Raw genomic sequence first — 19225 nt, 5'->3', positions numbered from 1 at the left:
GCACAGCCTTCACACCCCTCGACTTTTCACCCGACCACACGCAACAACTCAGCGCGCACCCTCGTCCCTTGCTCGTCTCGCACACACCGGCACACATGCAGCCTCGGACTCGCGAAGCCTCGTACACGCGAGCCTCGCACAGCAGCACACGGCGAGAGAGAGACGAAGAAAAGGAGGAAACTGATACATATTGATTAAGATAACAAGAGCATTCAAAGAAAGAAACAAGAACAAAGAAAGAGAACATAAACGTTTGTATCAAACCGGTTCAATTAGATTGAACAACCACCACTTTCACTACCCAAATACCACCAATCTAAGATCAAGTTATAACAATAAGCTTCTAACTTGCATCCACTTTGAGTTTCAATCACTAATTCAACGATTAAGTGATAGAATTAAGCAAAGATTTGTAAATGGTCTAAACTGACCGGAAATACAATAAGCACACAGCTTAGTGTTTCAAGCATAAAAGCTTCAATTTTCATTCCAATGATCTAATTCCAAAAGGAGTACAAAGCTAACTTATATGGCTACAACATGTCCAAAAATCAGCTCATTTGGACGACTTTAGCTATGCCAACTAGGCTAATAAAATAGAAGAAACAAAAATTACAACCATTACAGCACACTTCTAATAATTAGCTTAGCTTAAACATGTAATTAGGCTACTTAATCACTTACTAAACTTGATTACCAATACATAATGATGATTAAGGTGTCATTAGTATTAGTTAATCTTGCTTAAGTAGAGATTAACAAAAGATTAACCTAATTAAGATGCTTAAGTAGTGTTTTAGGACAAACCGAGCTAGTTAAGCTTGTTATCACCTTGATTAGGACAATTTAAGCCCTTAATAATCCTCAATATTAACCAAACCCAGAAATTAAACAAACTTATGATTAATTTCAAGATCAGGTCAAATGCATATGCTTCAGAAACAGTGACAAAGAAGAGGAGGGCAGCGAGAGGGAAGAGGAGAGCAGCGAGAGAGGAAAGAGAAGGAAAGGAAGGTGACGGCTGAAGGAGGAAAGTGAGGATTTTAGGGTTTCTCAACTTTCTCCTCTTAATTTCCCTTTTTATACCCTTCTAAAAGTGGCAACCTTAAATCGAGTGAACTCGGCTTAACCTTTATAGATCCGATTTTGACACAACCGACTCGTATTATTATTATTATATTCTTATTATTCTGTAAATAATATTAAAATACCTTTTTATTATTTTCTTGGTATTTCTTAATTATTACGAATTAATTCCAAAAATACGGAGTATTACAGGCTTTCCCCCTTAAAAGAAGTTTCGTCCCGAAACTTGGAGGTAGCCAGTCTTAACGACGATCTTTTGCACTTCTAAGTCCCAAAATTTCATAAGCGTTTTCTAACGTTCGCACAACAGATCAGCAATAACTACAATAACTATCATAATTAACATACTTTAGGGTGAAAGCGCGAAATTCTATCGCATTCTTCCCCCTTAAAAGAAAAGTTACGTCCCCGTAACTCACGTACTCTTGAAAAAGCTCAGGGTACTTCAGACGCATTGCATCTTCGGCTTCCCAGGTGGCTTCTTCAGTATTTTGATTTCTCCACAACACTTTGACAATTCTGATGTCCTTATTCCTCGTACTACGCACTTTGCGGTCTAGATTGGACAGGTTTCTCCTCATAGGATAAGGTCTCGTCTATTTCGACATTTTCCGGTTCAAGTACATGTGACTCATCCGGTACGTATCTCCGGATTGGGATACGTGAAACACATTAGGACCTTTCTAAGTTATTGGGCAAATCTAGGCGATAAGCGACTTTGCCTACTCTCGCCAGAATCTCATATGGTCCTATGAATTTAGGGCTTAGCTTCCCCTTTTTCCCGAATCGCATCACTCCTTTCATTGGAGACACCTTAAGCAATACTTTTTCCCCGACTTCGTAATTCTCATCCCTTCGCTTCTGATCCGCATAGGATTTCTGCCTGTCCTGTGCAGCCTTAATCTTTTCTTGAATGAATCGCACCTGATCCACTGTCTCCTGAATCATCTCAGGTCCTAACACCACAGTCTCACTAATGTCGTTCCAACACAAAGGGCTACGACACTTTCTCCCATAAGTGCTTCAAATGGTGCCATCTTAATACTAGCATGGTAGCTGTTGTTGTATGAGAATTCTATGAGGTCCAAATGGTCTTCCCAGATCCCTGGTATTCTAAGGCACATGCTCGCAACATGTCCTCTAATGTCTAATAGTTCTTTCGGTTTGACCTCTGTAGCTGGGTGAAAGGCTGTACTCATCAATAGCTCACTACCAAAAGCTTCCTGACCTTTTTCCAGAAATTCGAAAGGAATCGCGAATCTCTATCTGATACTATACTCGTGGGTACTCCATGCAATCGAATGACATTTTTCACATAGGCCTTGGCTAAGGCTTCCATACTCCACGTATCTTTCATAGGTATGAACCTTGCTGTTTTGGTTAGTCTGTCTACTATCACCCATATGGTATTATTGCCTCCTCGACTCCTAGGTAAGGCTACAACGAAATCCATGGATAGAGTCCCATTTCCATGTCGGAATGTCTAAAGGTTGAATCTTTCCTTGAGGTCTCTTGTGTTCACTTTTGACTTTCTGGCACGTTAGACATTTTGAAACAAATTCAGCTACTGCTTTTTCATCCCAGGCCACCAGAACATCTTCTTGAGGTCCTTATAAACTTATCTCCCCCTGGGTGGACGGAATAAGTCGTGTTATGACCCTCACCCATTATCTTTTGTTTCAATTCTTCACATTTTTGTGGCACACACCACCTACCCTTATATCTTATGCTTCCATCCTCATGGATCGCAAACCCTTCTGCTTTTCCCTCCTTAAGCTTTGCTTTGACTCGCTCAAGCTTCACATCCCCAGGTTGATCTCTCTTATTTCGTCTAGAAAGTTGGGCTCGATGGTTAGGCACTCACAATCTTTCTACCTCCCCTTCATGAACAACTTCTATCTGGAGTCTAGAAAACTTCACAAAGTTTGTCGGCAACGACTAATGTATTCAGGCTATGGCTAGACTTGCGACTTAACGCATCAGCAACGACGTTGGCTTTACCCTCATGGTACTGGATGTCTAAGTCATAGTCCTTGATGAGCTCTAACCATCTGCGTGTCTCATATTAAGGTCTTTCTGGGTGAAGATGTATTTGAGACTTTTGTGATCGTGAAGATTCGACAAGTCACCCCGTAAAGGTAGTGTCTCCAGATTTTTAGGGCAAACACTATTGCGGCCAATTCTAAGTCGTGTGTTGGGTAATTGACTTCATACGGCTTCAACTGCCGAGACGCATAAGCTATGACCTTCCCATTTTGCATAAGAACACAACCCAACCCATTCTTGGACGCATCACTATACACATCATATCCCTCATTCCCTTAGGCAAGGTTAGGACAGGGGCTGATGTTAACCTTTCTTTGAGCGTTTGAAAGGCTTTCTCACTGTCCTCATTCCAGTTAAACCTACAATCCTTCTTCATCAAATGGTCATGGGTTTGCTATTTTGGAGAAGTCTTTCACAAATCTCCTATAGTAACCGGCTAAACCCAAGAAACTTCTTATGTCTGTGACATTCTTTGGAGTAGGCCATTCACTCACGGCTTTGATCTTTGCAGGATCTACTGACACACCCTCCTTGGAGACAAAGTGACCCAAAAATGACACTCTTTCCAACCAAAATTCACACTTCGAAAACTTCGCATATAGTTGGTTGTCCCTAAGTGTCTGCAAAATGACTCTCAAATGACCCTCATGGTCCTCCTTGCTCCTAGAATAGATCAGTATATCGTCTATGAACACAACGACAAATTTATCGAGGTAGGGTCGAAAGATCCTATTCATAAGGTCCATGAAAACTGCAGGTGCATTAGATAACCCAAAAGGCATTACCGTAAACTCATATGGCCATATCTAGTCCTGAAAGCAGTCTTAGGTATATCATGATCAACAATCCTCAATTGATGGTAACCTGACCTTAAGTCTATTTTGGAGAACATCCCCGCACCCTGAATTGGTCGAACAAGTCATCAATCCTAGGCAATGGGTACTTGTTTTTCACAGTGACATTGTTCAACTCCGATAGTCTATACACAACCTCAAACTACCATCCTTCTTTTTCACAAATAAGACGGTGCTCCCCATGGTGACATGCTAGGTCTAATATACCCTTTGTCAGTAGTTCCTCCAACTGGTTTTTCAACTCGTTCATTTCTGCTGGAGCCATTCGATATGGGGCTTTCGAAATTGGTCCAGTCCCAGGTACTAGGTCAACGGTGAACTCTACATCTCTCCTTGGTGGCATACCAGGTATATCTTCAGGAAAAACATCCTGGAACTCTCGGACTACTGGCACATCCTCAGGTCTTAACGGATCATCCTCAATTCTTCTCACCGAACACATAAATAGAGGCCATCCCTTGTCTATGCAGTTCTTAAGTTGTAGGCATTGATCACCTTAATTCCGGTTCTCGAGGTATTCTCCTATATGACACTCTTTTTCCCGAAGGATCTCTCAGTTCCACTTTCTGCGCATCGCAGTCTATCTTAGCCATGTACTTTCCAAGCCAATCCATCCCCAAAATAACGTCTAGGTTTGATAAGTTAAACTCTATCAGTCAGAAGGAAAGAAACCTCTCCTATTTTCAGTGGCACTTTTAGAAATCTTTTAGAGCATTAACAGTTCCCCAGACGGAATGACTATAGGCATAGAAATCGACTCAGACTCGATCAATGTTAAAGTCCTAACAGTTGAATGGGCAATAAATGACAATGATGCTCCAGAATCAAACAATACTTTAACAGGAGTGGAGTTGATAGAAAATGTACCCGAGACAACATCCCTTCGAGCCTCTTTTCTCTAGTCGACATCATATACAGCTTCCCCTTGCCCTTATCTTGGGAATTGGTTGCATTGTTCCCATTAGATGTCTGATTATTGGTGTTGGTTAAGGCTTGGAGTAGTTAGAATTCCCATTGTAAGCACTTCCCCCATTTCCATTCCCGTTTCCTTTCCATTTCGAGGTTTGTCCCCATAATTCCCATTCTTTTGGCCATTGGGTTGATCAGTTTGTTCTTCGAGTAGCACTCATATGCCCTATGTCCCAATTTCCCGCATTCTCGACATTCCACCTTGTTACCCTCACAGTCTCTACCAGGATGGTTGTTAGGGCACTTTCTACACCTATACACACGCTCAGTCTGCGGTTATTGGTGTTGTTATTGCGGTTATTGTTGTTGGGATTTTATTGTTGTTATTGGGTCCCTTACCGAAATTCCTTTGAGGGTCTTGATGGTTTTGGTTCCCATTATGCTTCTTCTCAAACTTCTGGACCTCAGGGTTTGGATTATCCTTTCGTTTCTCACCCTGCTTACCCCCTTCCTCTCTCTTCCTGATGGCATAAAGATGAGCAGCTTTGCCAAACACATGATCTAAAGAGGTGAATATATCTCCCCCCAGTCTTCCTTGCAGGTCAAGGGTAAGTCCTAGTTCGAAACGTGAGGCTTTAGATTCCTCAGTAGGTGCTATTTCCGGGGCAAATCTCATCAGCTCGATGAATTTCCGGTAGTACTCCTCAACAGACAGAGTCCCTTGTTCCAACATCATAAATTCTTGGGCTTTCTGCTTCTTAAGGTATGGAGGGTAATATTTGTCCCTTAAGGCCTTTTTGAAAGTTTCCCACCCAAAACCAGGCTGACTCAGGAGGTTGCTCTTAGCTTGGGTCCACCAGAAATGAGCATCTCCCTGAAGGTAGTAGCTCGCTAAGGGCACAGTTTTCTCATCAGGGCAGGATAGGTGAAGAAAAGTTTATCGAATTCCCCAACCCAGTTCTCTAATTCTTCAGGTCCCCCTTTCCCATTCAGTATTGGTGGTTCCTACGGGCAACCTTTTCGATAAATCCCCTTCACGATTGTGACCTTGGGCTAGGTTGGCAGTGATTTGCACCAAGTCACGTATCGATTGCTCGATATTCAGAGAGGTTTCAGGCGTGCCTCCCGACCGAACCATTATACGCTGAAAATAACATAATAGCTATCTCAGTGACACACATCATCCTACACTTTCTTAACCAATACACATTGCACATGTAGCAAGCAGTTGTCACGAACAAATATTAAGTCCTTATCGACTTGCAAAACAAACATCTACATGAGACGTCACAACCATAACAAGGAATATCATAAAGTATCATCAAAGGTTTTGAAACATGTTATATATGTATGGGTATTTAAGAGATAAAACGATCGTTCCAATCAAGTAAATAGTTTTGTCGCAAAAATAAGGTTTTAATTCAACACCATTTTTGAAACATCCTTGTACATCCTCTTAACCTATTCATATTTGAATATTGCAAGAATCGTTCGCAACTTCAATTGAACAATCAAACAGCACATTCGAGTTCAAGACACGAAACGAAATCACATTTGCAATCATTCCTATGACTTAATGCACATAACATAATATGTTCTATATGCTCCTATCCCATACTACCCATTTTGAAATGTTTTTAAAACGTCTTTGAAATTCAGAGCCTTCGGCTCTGATACCAGTTTTGTAACACCCCCAAAATCCACACGCGTCTACCACTGCTACGTCGCGTCGAGCTCGGGGGCGTTACCGCCGCGGTGGAACGCAAGGCATAATAAGGTTAACGATAACTTAAAACATTGTCTTGAAAACTAAAATGCAGCGGAATTAAAATATAAATACAACTCGGGAATCATCAATGACCCCTTTCTTCAAACCACAAACCATTTATATAAGTCTTAGAAAAACCAATAATACTTATTTAAAATGCTTTAATGTAAATACCAAAGCCTAGTCCCCGTATGCTCGAGAATATGCCAACACCAGCACACCTAGTCTGCTCCCCATTGTAGCATCAATGGTTCATCGCAGTTCATCAAACACATAATAACACACAATCAGCTATGCTGAGTACGTAATGAACCATTGAATACATTATAGCATAAATGATGCACACATGAACATCTTAAGCATGATGCTACATTATGTTACATCCTTTAACTTTATATCTTTAATCTTTAATTGGCATCGAACGGGCAATGTCATCTTACTAGAATCATACGGGCTACTGAATCCTTAACAGACACTAGGTCTGTTAGATGAAATGCAAATACGATTTTGTTCCGTCTCACACCCATCACCTTAGTATGCATACCCCCAAGATCGAACGGAACCTTCCGCCTACTTGAGTGTCAAAATATAAGGACACTACTGTCGTCACAGTAGGCCTGCGTAGGAGCGTAGACAAGTCCCACACTCCCCCCATTGTTCATCACTTGTAGGGAGTCCACTACAAGATATTGCCATAATTCATTTTAATATTAACATTTCATTTCATAACCACATATAGTCATTTACCTGTTCTCTTAGTTACAATGCTCAAATCGTATCTCTTGTAACACTCTTGTTACACTATGGATACATAGAATCATTTACCTGTCCTTTTAGTTACAATGCTCGAATCATATCTCTTGTAACAACCTTGTTACACTATGGATAGATTAAAATGCTCTTGTTTATACTACGATAGAATTACGCATTCCAATGCAACATATCGATTTCAATTACAAATGTCTAACCAGATAATCTCAATCAATCAAACGTTCCCTATCATGCTTCTAGGTTCCAATAACATAGATTGCAACCTAATCATGATACTAATACTTGGGATTAAACTGGTACGCGTACGTACCTTGTAACGGAGAATTTTCGCTGTCTTAAACGAACGTTCCGCTTATGAAATTGGGACCTAAACCGTTAAATAAAAGCTTTAGTGCTACGTCGTTGGTAATATTAACAACTACTACGTAACTAAGACTATACGGTTTAATAATTCGAAGTAAACGATAACTAAACCCCTTGTTTATGAATTTTTGTTACTTTTCTTATTATAAAGAGTTTAACGTCTTTTAAGATTAAGGTTAGTGAACATACTAATATTAGTTAGTGTCATTAGTCCACTATCTTTACCAAACCAATTTAAATTATAAGTCCAGCCATGTTTTATGTCGAAAATCTTATGTCCAAAAGTCATTAGGTCTGATCCAATATTATGTCCGAAAGTCAGATCCGCAATTATACTCAGAATAATAAAATGAACTCATTAACTCGAATTATTAATTAACTAATTATAATTTAACATAATTATGAAAACATAAATCATAATTAAACTTAATATAATATATATACCTATTAGGTTTTAAACAACTGAGTTTCGCCGGCAAAGGAACTCCGGCGACCAACTAGCTGCGCACCACCAGCAGCCGCACAGCCCGAATCGCTCGCACGGTACTCTCGCGCACAACCCTCGACGACTCGTCGCACCAGCAGCACGTTGCTCGCTCGTCTCGCACAGCCACGCTTGAACACACACCCTTCGAGCCTCGTCGCATACGCGAACCTCGCACTAGCACCCTCGAGATTCGTCGCTCACGGACTCCCTCGCACTCGTCACTCCGCACAAACCAGTTAGCTCGCACCAACTTCGCGACCCGCACATCCTTCACACCCCTCGACTTTTCACCCGACCACACGCAACAACTCAGCGCGCACCCTCGTCCCTTGCTCGTCTCGCACACACCGGCACACCTGCAGCCTCGGACTCGCGAAGCCTTGTCCACGCGAGCCTCGCACAGCAGCATACGGCGAGAGAGAGACGAAGAAAAGGAGGAAACAGCGACAAAGAAGAGGAGGGCAGCGAGAGGGAAGAGGAGAGCAGCGAGAGAGGAAAGAGAAGGAAAGGAAGGTGACGGCTGAAGGAGGAAAGTGAGGATTTTAGGGTTTCTCAACTTTCTCCTCTTAATTTCCCTTTTTATATCCTTCTAAAAGTGGCAACCTTAAATCGAGTGAACTCGGCTTAACCTTTATAGATCCGATTTTGACACAACCGACTGGTATTATTATTATTATATTCTTATTATTCTGTAAATAATATTAAAATACCTTTTTATTATTTTCTTGGTATTTCTTAATTATTACGAATTAATTCCAAAAAATACGGAGTATTACACAAGGTGCAGACTCAGGGTTAGAGAAAATAAAGAATGATGTGAAAAAAGGAAAGTCGTCTGGATTTGAGATCCAAGAAGATGGTACTTTGAGATTTCAAGGAAGGTTATGTGTCCCCAATAAGGAGGCATTAAAGAAGAGGATTTCAGAAGAAGCTCATAATAGTCCTTTCTCAGTCCACCTTGGAGGAAACAAGTTATACAAAGATTTGAAATAGACATTCGGGTGGAGCAACATGAAGCAAGAAGTAGCTGAATTTGTGGCAAGATGCTTGACTTGTCAAAAGGTCAAGATAGAGCACCAGAGACCTACAAGGCTCCTACAACCTTTGAGTGTCCTTACTTGGAGATGGGATTCGATCTCCATGGATTTCATAATGGGACTACCACCGTCAACTCAAGTCATGAACTCTATTTGGTGATTGTGGATAGATTGACGAAATCCGCGCATTTCTTAGCTATAAGAAATAATTGGAGCTTAGATAAGCTACATTTGTCAGGCTACATGGAGTTCCAAGTTCAATCGTATCTGATCGAGACTCAAGATTCCAGGCAAAGTTTTCGAAAGAATTGCAAAAAGCTCTTGGCACTAGACTCGACTTCAGTACAACCTTCCACCCAGCAACTGATGGTCAGACGGAACGGACAATTCAGACTCTAGAAGATATGCTAAGAGCATGCATGTTAGACTTTCAAGGAAGTTGGGAGACACTAGTAGAATAATTGCTTATTGCTGCGGTTTTACCTATACGCAGCAATGAACCACGTCAAATGAAAATAATAAATCGAAAATAAACGTATTGCTGCGTTTCCCAGCCAAAACCGCAACAATAGATAGTAACAGAGTAAATTTTAAAATTTAATTGACTACTTTGACCAACTATATTGCTGCGGTTTCTTAAAAACCCAATATTATATAATGCTGTCTAAGATTGCACCATCTCGTTAAACCCTAAAAAAAATGGTGCCCCTCTCTCCTCTTTCCCACCTCTCACGCCTCTCACTCTCCTCTCACACATCACTCTCTCTCCTCTCCTCTCCTCTCCTCTCACGCCTCTCTCTCTCCTCTCACTCTCAATCCTTCGCCTCTCCTCTCCTGCATTCAACCATGGCGACAGAGGAATATGCACAGGCGAAAATGCATCCCTCATTCCTGCGCCTCCCTCACTCATAAAATTCAAACCCTAAACCAAACCTTACTATTTGCGCCTCCCTCAGATCCGTCCTCATGCAATCTCTCTTATCTCTATCCTGTGCCTCCCTTGCGCGATCTCTCTCCTCTTCGTCGGCCATTCTGTCATCTCGAAGATTTCATGAAGACTCGAAGTGGCTGTGGCTCGTCGTTTGCCGTGGCTCTTCGTTTATCATAAGCTCGAAAATTTCAGATCGAAGACTCCTTTCATTTTCTTTTTTATCTTTTCTCGTTCTTTTTTTCATTTCGATTTTTTTAGATTTATGTATTTTTTCTATTTTTTTATTATTTCAGATCGGTTATTTTCGTTTTTTTTATTATTTCTGATCGATTTTTTCAGATTTCCGCTCGTCGTGGCTCATCGTTTACAGTGGCTCGTCGTGGCTGTGGCTCGTTCTATTTTTCGTTGTAATTGTTCCAGTTTTCGGTGTAACAATTTGTTCCAGTATTCAGGAGATTGTTATCTTTTTTATTTTTGTAATTGTTGTAGTTGTTGTTCTTAGAATATTTTTTTAATTATTTATGTATGATTTTACTAGTTATAATATTTTTGTAATGGTTGCCTTAAATATTTTTGCTGTTGAAGGTGGGTTTGTGTGTACATTTATCTTTAACCTCTCTGCCTCCTTTACCATAAGAGTAATAATATATTTAGATTTATATTTTTTATGTTTTTGAATTTTGTATAATAATTTTTTGTTATTAGTTTCAATAAGTATTTTTTATTTTTTTTTAGACTTTTTGGCTTTCAAATTTGATGGTAAAATGTAAAAAAAAAAAAAATTCACCTGTACAAGTACATATTGCTGCGGTTTTTTCAAGAAACCGCAACAATATGTCTATTTTTTTTATTATTAAATACAGCATATTGCTGCGGTTTTCCCCAGAAATCGTAGCAATATGCTTTATAAATCTGATAAAAAATAAGTATATTGCTGCAGTTTTATTCAGAAACCGCAGCAATATGTTCAAATATTACTGCGGTTTAAAACCGCAACAATATAATTATTACCTATTGCTGCCCCCGTAATTGCCGCGCGCCTAAAACCGCAGTAATATGCCACTTTTTGACCGCAGCAATAAGCATTTATTCTACTAGTGAGAAGTACTTGCCACTGGTAGAATTTTCTTACAATAACAGCTACCAAGCTAGCATCAAAATGACCCCATATTAAGCACTCTATGGAAGAAGATGTAGAACACCCCTTTGTTGGAGTGATATTGACGAAGCTCGAATGATTTGACCTGACTTGATACAAGAAACGACAGAAAAAGTACGAGTAATTCAGACCAGGATCAAGACTGCGCAGAATTGACAAAAGAGTTATGGAGATCGACGGAGGAGACCACTAGAGTTCGTAGTGGGTGACCATGTTTTTCTGAAAGTCTCACCTACTAAAGGTATATCGGTCCATACGAGATTCTCGAGCGAGTGAATGACGTGGCTTATCGATTGGCACTACCGACATACCTGGAAAAGGCGCATAATGTCTTCCATATATCGATGTTAAGAAAGTACATACTTGATCCGAGCCATGTGATCAGGCATGAACCTTTACAACTGAGGAACGACTTGACTTACGTTGAAAAACCGATTGAAATCATTGACCGTAGGGAAAAGCAGCTGAGAAACAAAGTAATTACTATGGTAAAAGTTTTATGGGCCAACCATTCGTCGACTGAAGCAACTTGGGAAGTTGAAGATCAAATAAAAGCGAAATACCCTCATCTATTTGCTTAGATTATTATGTATGTTTATCATGTCTAATCTGCAATGTTATCTAAAGTATGAATATGTTTTACTTTCATAATGATTTTTGATATGAACTGCATGACCTTATTTAACTCATTAAGTTTCGAGGAAAAAAAATTTTCTTAGGGAGTGATGATGTAATATCCCGTATCTAAGTAATACTAAGTGTCGGATTAATTATAAATTAAATCTTTCAAAACTAACAAAAATAAGAATTATAGATATTAGAAAGAATTATAAGCTATTTCAAGTTCCCTTTATTTAATCAATTATTGGACAATAGAACAAGTACATATATAAGCAAAAATAGAAATTACAAGAAGTGCCCCTATGAGTCTAGCACTCTAACCCATGTTCTTCCTTCCTCCAATTTCCTTCTTCTTCTTCGACACATTGCAATGTTCACACATGAAATCAAATATTTCACATCCACATTTCAACACCCTTGTCAGTAGCTAAGTTCATATAGTCAATAAAGCTTGCTACAATATCTCACAAAATCTGGAAGAATCCCCAAACTTTGAATTCTCAATCTTCCTCCATTAATGTATCTTGACCCAAGTTCATATTTTTCAAAGGATAAACTGATCAACAGTAGGAGCATAGCTTCTAATAATTTCTATAAATACCGGTTGATAATTCCATCTAGCCGTACAAGCAAAAATCAGAACAAGTTGCAATCAAATTTTTCTCTCTCCTCCATTTCTATCTTCTTCCCTCTCTGTTTTGGGCAAAAATGCCCAGCACCACCACATGCCACCACCACCTGCTGCGTCTTCGTGTACCAAGACGGTCACGCAGCAGCCCGCCTCCCAGTTAACCATCGAACACCCACCGGACCTCCACCCACCCACCCTCGCTCACACCTTTCTCTCTCGCTCACCTCACACTGCACCCATTCCCCTTCTCTGTCGTGGCTCGCCGCAGCCGCCCCTCTACCCCCTTGGCCGACCCTGCTGTTGGTACTAATATTGCTGGTACTGTGCACAGAAGGTATGAAATATGAACCTCCATGCCTTCTTTGACCCTTATTTGGTAGAAAGAATTTGGAAGGAAAAGAAAGGAAGTGGAAGGAAATTTATTACTTTTCAATGTTTGGTTCTTTTAAAAAAATTAAGTGAAAGGAAATGGGAGGAATTGGAAGGAAAAACTCTTTAATAAAATTTCATTTTCCTTTCCTCCAAAAAGCGGGGGAATTCGGAAGAAAAGAGAAAATTTATACCAAACATGGGAAATTAAGGTTTTTTCCTTTCTTTTCCATTTCTTTTCTTTTCTCTTCCCTTCCTCTCTCTTCCCTTTCTTTCCTTTATTAAAAATGAACCAAACACACTGTTAGTAAAACTAAAAATAATTCATGTGAGTTTATGAAATGTTGATACTAGTACCTATTGATTACCCATTAATATTATTGGAAGTAGTGCACTGTAAAATGAATGGAAATATGACTAACTATCTTACCTTTTATTGACAACTCATTTCATGTTTATTATGTTATGTTAACTTATATTCTATATTGAGTTGTAAATTACACTAAGTGTATATGGTAATAATCTTTGACCTTTAATTTTTTCTAACTAATGAGTTATTGATAATAACTATAGACTTTCAATATCCCCTACTAGAACATACCTATATATATATTGTTATTTCAATATTTTGATAATGACATATAATTAAAGTTTACGTGATTTTAGTTTATTAAGTCCAGTTTTTAGTTTATTATGTTAAAAGTAATTTCATATGTCTTAGATTTATTTTTCTTGTTTTGTTTATTTTATTTTGTTAGATTTATTATTTTGGTTTAGTTATTTTTAGATTTCACAAATAACATGTTAAATAACTTATGAAGAATTGATTAGGAGTTTAATCAAGATTAAGTTGTTTATAACTTATTTGTGATATTCGATTAATATTATGGATGTAACAAATTTAATATATTAAGGTTCCATAATATTGTGTTGAGTTAGTGTGTGTGCAGCATCTTCAGTTCGCCTACAATCTAGGAGCCGCCAATCACTAACCTAAGTATGCTCTTAAAAATAGATCGTTGAGGTAGTTCCTACATTTTATGAACCACAACAACCAATCTATTTTTAAGGCGTGCGAACGTGGAGAAGTGGCTAGTTTAAGGAAGCCAACTGCCAACTGGAATTATCACAACGGATACATTGTGGAGAAGTGGCTGAAGCTACGTGGGATAATGGAGAAGATCTTGGAGAAGATCGTGGAGAAGAACTCGAGAAGAAAGGTCCCTACAAATAGAGTTTAGTATGAATCTCAAAATATACTTTCAGAATTTTATGTAATATTCTTAGTGAAAGATACATTCGGTTTTCTTTTCTTAGAAATTGATGTATTATAGATTGGGTTGAGTGAATCTAAGTCCGTAATCATTTTGAGAGAAAAAGAGAAAGAGAAAGAGAAGAGAGAAAGAGAAAAGACTTTGAGTGAAGTCAAGGGAGAAGTCAACTGTTTAGGGGGAACAGGCTGCAGGAACCAGTTCCTAGAGGAACAAAGTTGGTCCAATTTAGGTTGTACAAAAGAGAGTCTTTTGGCCTAAAAGTTATTGAGAATTGAGTCAAAATCCCTCGTAGTCAAGTTATTTTTCTTCCTATTGGGCCTAGGAAGTTTTCCTTGTAAAAATCTTGGGTTCCTAGTTCTTTCTTAATTCATGCAATTATTTCTTTCTTACTCAATCATTCTTTTATTTCCGCAAAAAAATTGAAAATCTCTCCAACTACAATTCACCCCCCCTCTTGTAGTTGCTTAAGTGTTCGTCCAAGACTAACACACACACACACACACACACACACACACACAAACACACACACACACACACAATATATATATATATATATATAATATATATATATATATAATATATATATATATAATAATATATATTATATATATATATATTATATATATATATATATATATATATATATAATATATATATATATTAATATATAGGTTTAAGTTCATATGAGAACCACCTTTATGGTGAGAACCGTGAGAACCACTCATTTTTCCTCATTTTACGAAGATTTTGATCATTTTATAACATTTTTGCTCATTTTTTGTTTCACTTATTTATGGTTTTGCTCATTTAACAATTTTATGCTCATTTATCAACGTTGTTGCTCATTTTACGTTTTGCTGATTTTACTTTTTTCTCATTTAACTTTTTTATGCTCATATTACGTTTTTCTTCTTTTACATTTTTGTTCATTTTATGTTTTTGATAACTTAATGTTTTCTACTCATTTTATGTTTCTGCTCATTTGTTATTTTTTTTGCTCATTTTAGGAAGTTTTTGCTTATTTTAAGTGGTTCTCACGGTTCTCACCATAAGAGGGTTCTCACTAGAACCCAACCCTATATATATATATATATATATATATATATATATATATATATATATTATATATATATATAGAGGCAGGATCATGTGAGAAAGGAAATTAGGTGAGAAATGAGAAAGAATAACTACCCTAAGATTAGATCCTGTCAAGGGCCAAGATTAAGTAACTAATGTTAACTTTAAACTACCTGTTTTCATCCTTTCCATGCAAAACCTAATTTTCTCTCTCCTCTTTTCTCTCTCTTCCAAAAACGTCTGTATGATCCTTCCCATCTCCAACTACACATCTCTCCTGTCATATTCTTTTTGTCAAGAAATTTCATGGAATCCATTACCGCATCGCATAAAGGTTAGTCTATATTCATGAACATGTATGGTTTTTTTTTTTCGAAAATTAGTTTATAATTATATAAGGAAACTCGCTTCATGGGAAATTCGCTGCTTCATATTGTGTATTCCCGAGCTCACGAACCCGAGTGAGATCTGAAGCGAGCACCAGTGTTGCGACGACCGGTGTTGGATCACGAGTGCAAACGACCGGAGGGAGGAACGAACACGAGTGAGAGAGGATGCGAACGAGTGAGGAACGAGTGACGAAGCGACGACCGGTGTTGCGACGACTGGTGTTGCGACGACCGGTGTTGGATCAGAGAGTGAGGAACGAGCGACGAAGCTTACCGGAGAATAATGACCGACGCGGATGTACGTTCTGGCCTTGTGAACAACAATACGCATAGCCGCCGGCCTGACTACAAACGAGCGAAAAGGAAGAGGAGAGGGAGATTTTTGGGATGACGACGAAGAAGGACGAAGAACCACGAACGACAAAGAAGATCTGATTGAGGAGAGAGGAGAGAGGAGAGAGAGAGTTCAGATCTGGTTTTTTCGTTTAGGGTTTAGGGAGGGAGGCGCAGGAGTGAGTTGTGACTTGTGAGGGAGGCATGAGAGGATAGGGTTTGGTTGGCGTGAAGTAGTGATGAAGTGTGAGGAGCCGGTTGATATTTTTTTGGTAACAGCTAATATTGCTGCGGTTTCCACGTAGGACCGCAGCAATATATTAAAAAAATATTTTTTAATATATTGCTGCGGTCCTACATGGAAACCGCAGCAATATTAACTGTTATAGGCCGCACATGTTTTTCAAAATTGATCCGTTGAATAATATTGCTGCGGTTTTGGGCGGGAACCGCAGCAATATTGTCAATTTCTATTTTTTTATTTCTTTTTGTGTGTTATATTGCTGCGTATAGGTCAAACCGCAGCAATATTACCGCAGCAAATAACATTTATTCTACTAGAGACTATCAAATTGAAGAACGAAAAAAAATGATGATCCATGATTTTGAGTGGAAGATAACTTGATTGGGGGTACTAGGGAATTAAGTAGAGGCGAGGCCTTGACCGAGTGTGAACGGAAAAATCTCCAGGATAAGTAGCAGGTCAGATTTTTAATCAAGATTTATGCTCCAATCAGAGGTAAATTTTTCATCTTTCAAGTACATGCATCTGCTTATGCTGTTCACACATAGCGCGATGGCGGAGTGATGAATATCTTTCTGTAAATATATACATAGACAATCCCATTACAACTGCAAAGCAGTTATGAAAAAGATATCGATATAGGGAAAATTGAAAATTAAGTAATGGAAATTATAAGGTTATACGATGCAGCAAGAGAGGGGAGTGTAAGCTCCTTGAAAAAGTTGCTAAACGAAGACCCAATCATTCTTGATAGGGTACCCACTTTGGGAACATATGCAGAAACTCCCCTTCATATAGCTGCTATTTTAGGAAACTTAGAGTTTGATAGGGAACTTCGAAACATAAAGCCAAGCCTTGCTCTGAGCCTGATCCCCACTTCACTTAGCATCAGCCATCAACAACGTTGAGTTAGTCACACTTCTACTTAGCGCTAGCCCTGATATTTTCCTAGCCCGCAACACTTATGGGAGGTAGCCCGTCCATGTTGCAGCGGTTAGAGGCCGAATTGATGTCTTGAACAAGCTGTTGAGTATGATCAAGTTGAGGCTCTGATGCGGCTCGCGAGCCGATGGATCAAGGTGATAGCATCTTAGATTTATGTGTTAAGTATGATCAAGTTGAGGCTCTGAAGGTGTTAGTAGATGAAATAACGAAACCCGCGTTCGTAAATTCTGTGGATTGTGATGGTACTACAGTCCTACATCTTTCAGTGCTTCAGAAACAATCTGAGGTAGGCGTGATTTTTTCTTACTAATTGCGAGTTGGATACTAAAAATGTGTAGATTGTTTATTTTGTTGCGGCGGTTTATTTTTTAACAAAAAGTACAGAAATATGGATTCCACAAAAATCAAAATCTGAAGTATACAATATATAAATATATTCAAATAGATTTTCCTTTTGTTATCAGTTGTTTGAATATAACTGTGATCTGTATTAGTGTCCTTAATCTAATTTGAAGTTCATGATGCAACTTATATCAAATAATTTTAATTAAGCTCTTCAAATGAAACATTCTCAAATGGCAGTCTATTGAGGGACAAATCAAACAGTTGACTTCACGTGACTATTTTTTTTTCATATACGAAACTAAAATATGGAAGATTTTGTATCCTATGAACAATGCCAAACTTAAAATTGAAAAGTCTAGTAAGGATAGAGGGAGTAATGCGTTAATATCATATTTCAGAATAAAGATGATTACTTTATATAGGACTAAAGCTAGGTAGTTCATTATACAACTATTACATGACAATGATATTAAACATGGCCTAAACACGTGCTTCAATATGTTTTCTCACTTAAATTAGTAATAAAATTATCTGAATAAAATTATATGAATTCTATTGTAGGTCTTGAGTTTTTTTTTATGCAAAGCAGGAAGTTAAGTACGTCTTGAGTTTACAAACAAAGAATGGTACTAGTTAAATTGTTTTTGACTATTCAAACAAGTAGTAATGTATATTTGTTTATTAAAAATTGATTTTTATTGTGATAAAGAAATTTTGCTTGCTAACATGTATATTCATTGATTAATAGTGACGTGAATTGAATAATTAACCTTGAGAAATCTCGGAATTTTAAATAAAGTTATTTTGAGAGTTGTTCAAAAATATCGAGTTACGTACTATAGATAATTTTCCTTCGAAGATTGTCCTGTAACTTGGTTAGTCATGGTTGTTTTGGCTTTAGCCGCTCCACAACAATCGCTCGGCTTGGCTTGGCTGATTGACTCACCTTGGAGCTGATCATTCAAGATCAGACCTTACCTTAACGAGAGAGATCCAGTTTAATGTTACCATTATATTGCATTATGTACTGCATAAATAATGTGCATGTGGTAATTGTAAAAAGCATTTTCTCCTTATTCTAATACTACTACCTATACGTGTTTAACATGTGAGAAGATTGTCAGCTATCTACCCCAAAACAACACCGCCATAGACGTGAACGCAAAGAATGCAAATAACAAAGCAGCATTGGACACGTTCATTGCGGAAAACACAGTTGATTTTTGAAGTTCTTGAACTGTGATTCTACTAACAATAAACGTAGTTGCTCTGGTGATCAACTTTGTCTCTGCTTGCATTTCAGGTCCATTTAACATCAATTCCTTTCTTTTACTTATTTTTCGCTTCACTGGTTGTGAATTTATCTTCTGATTGTTATTTTGCTTGTGTATAATTCTGAAAATACTGCAGGTTCAGCTCCTGTTACAGCGGTTCAGTTTCTTTAGGTCAACATGGTTATGGACACCTTAGGAGCCTTATCACTAGCCACTTTTTTTGAAGGTCATATGCGTGGTAAAATGGTTGTACCAGCAGAGGAACATGCACTTAAAATAGCAGCAGCAAGAGATGTCATTGCCGATTCTAAT

The sequence above is a fragment of the Beta vulgaris genome, chromosome 8 (genome assembly GCF_026745355.1).
Source record: "Beta vulgaris subsp. vulgaris cultivar EL10 chromosome 8, EL10.2, whole genome shotgun sequence".
NCBI lineage: Eukaryota > Viridiplantae > Streptophyta > Magnoliopsida > Caryophyllales > Amaranthaceae > Beta > Beta vulgaris.
Note: the sequence above shows the minus strand (reverse complement) of the source record.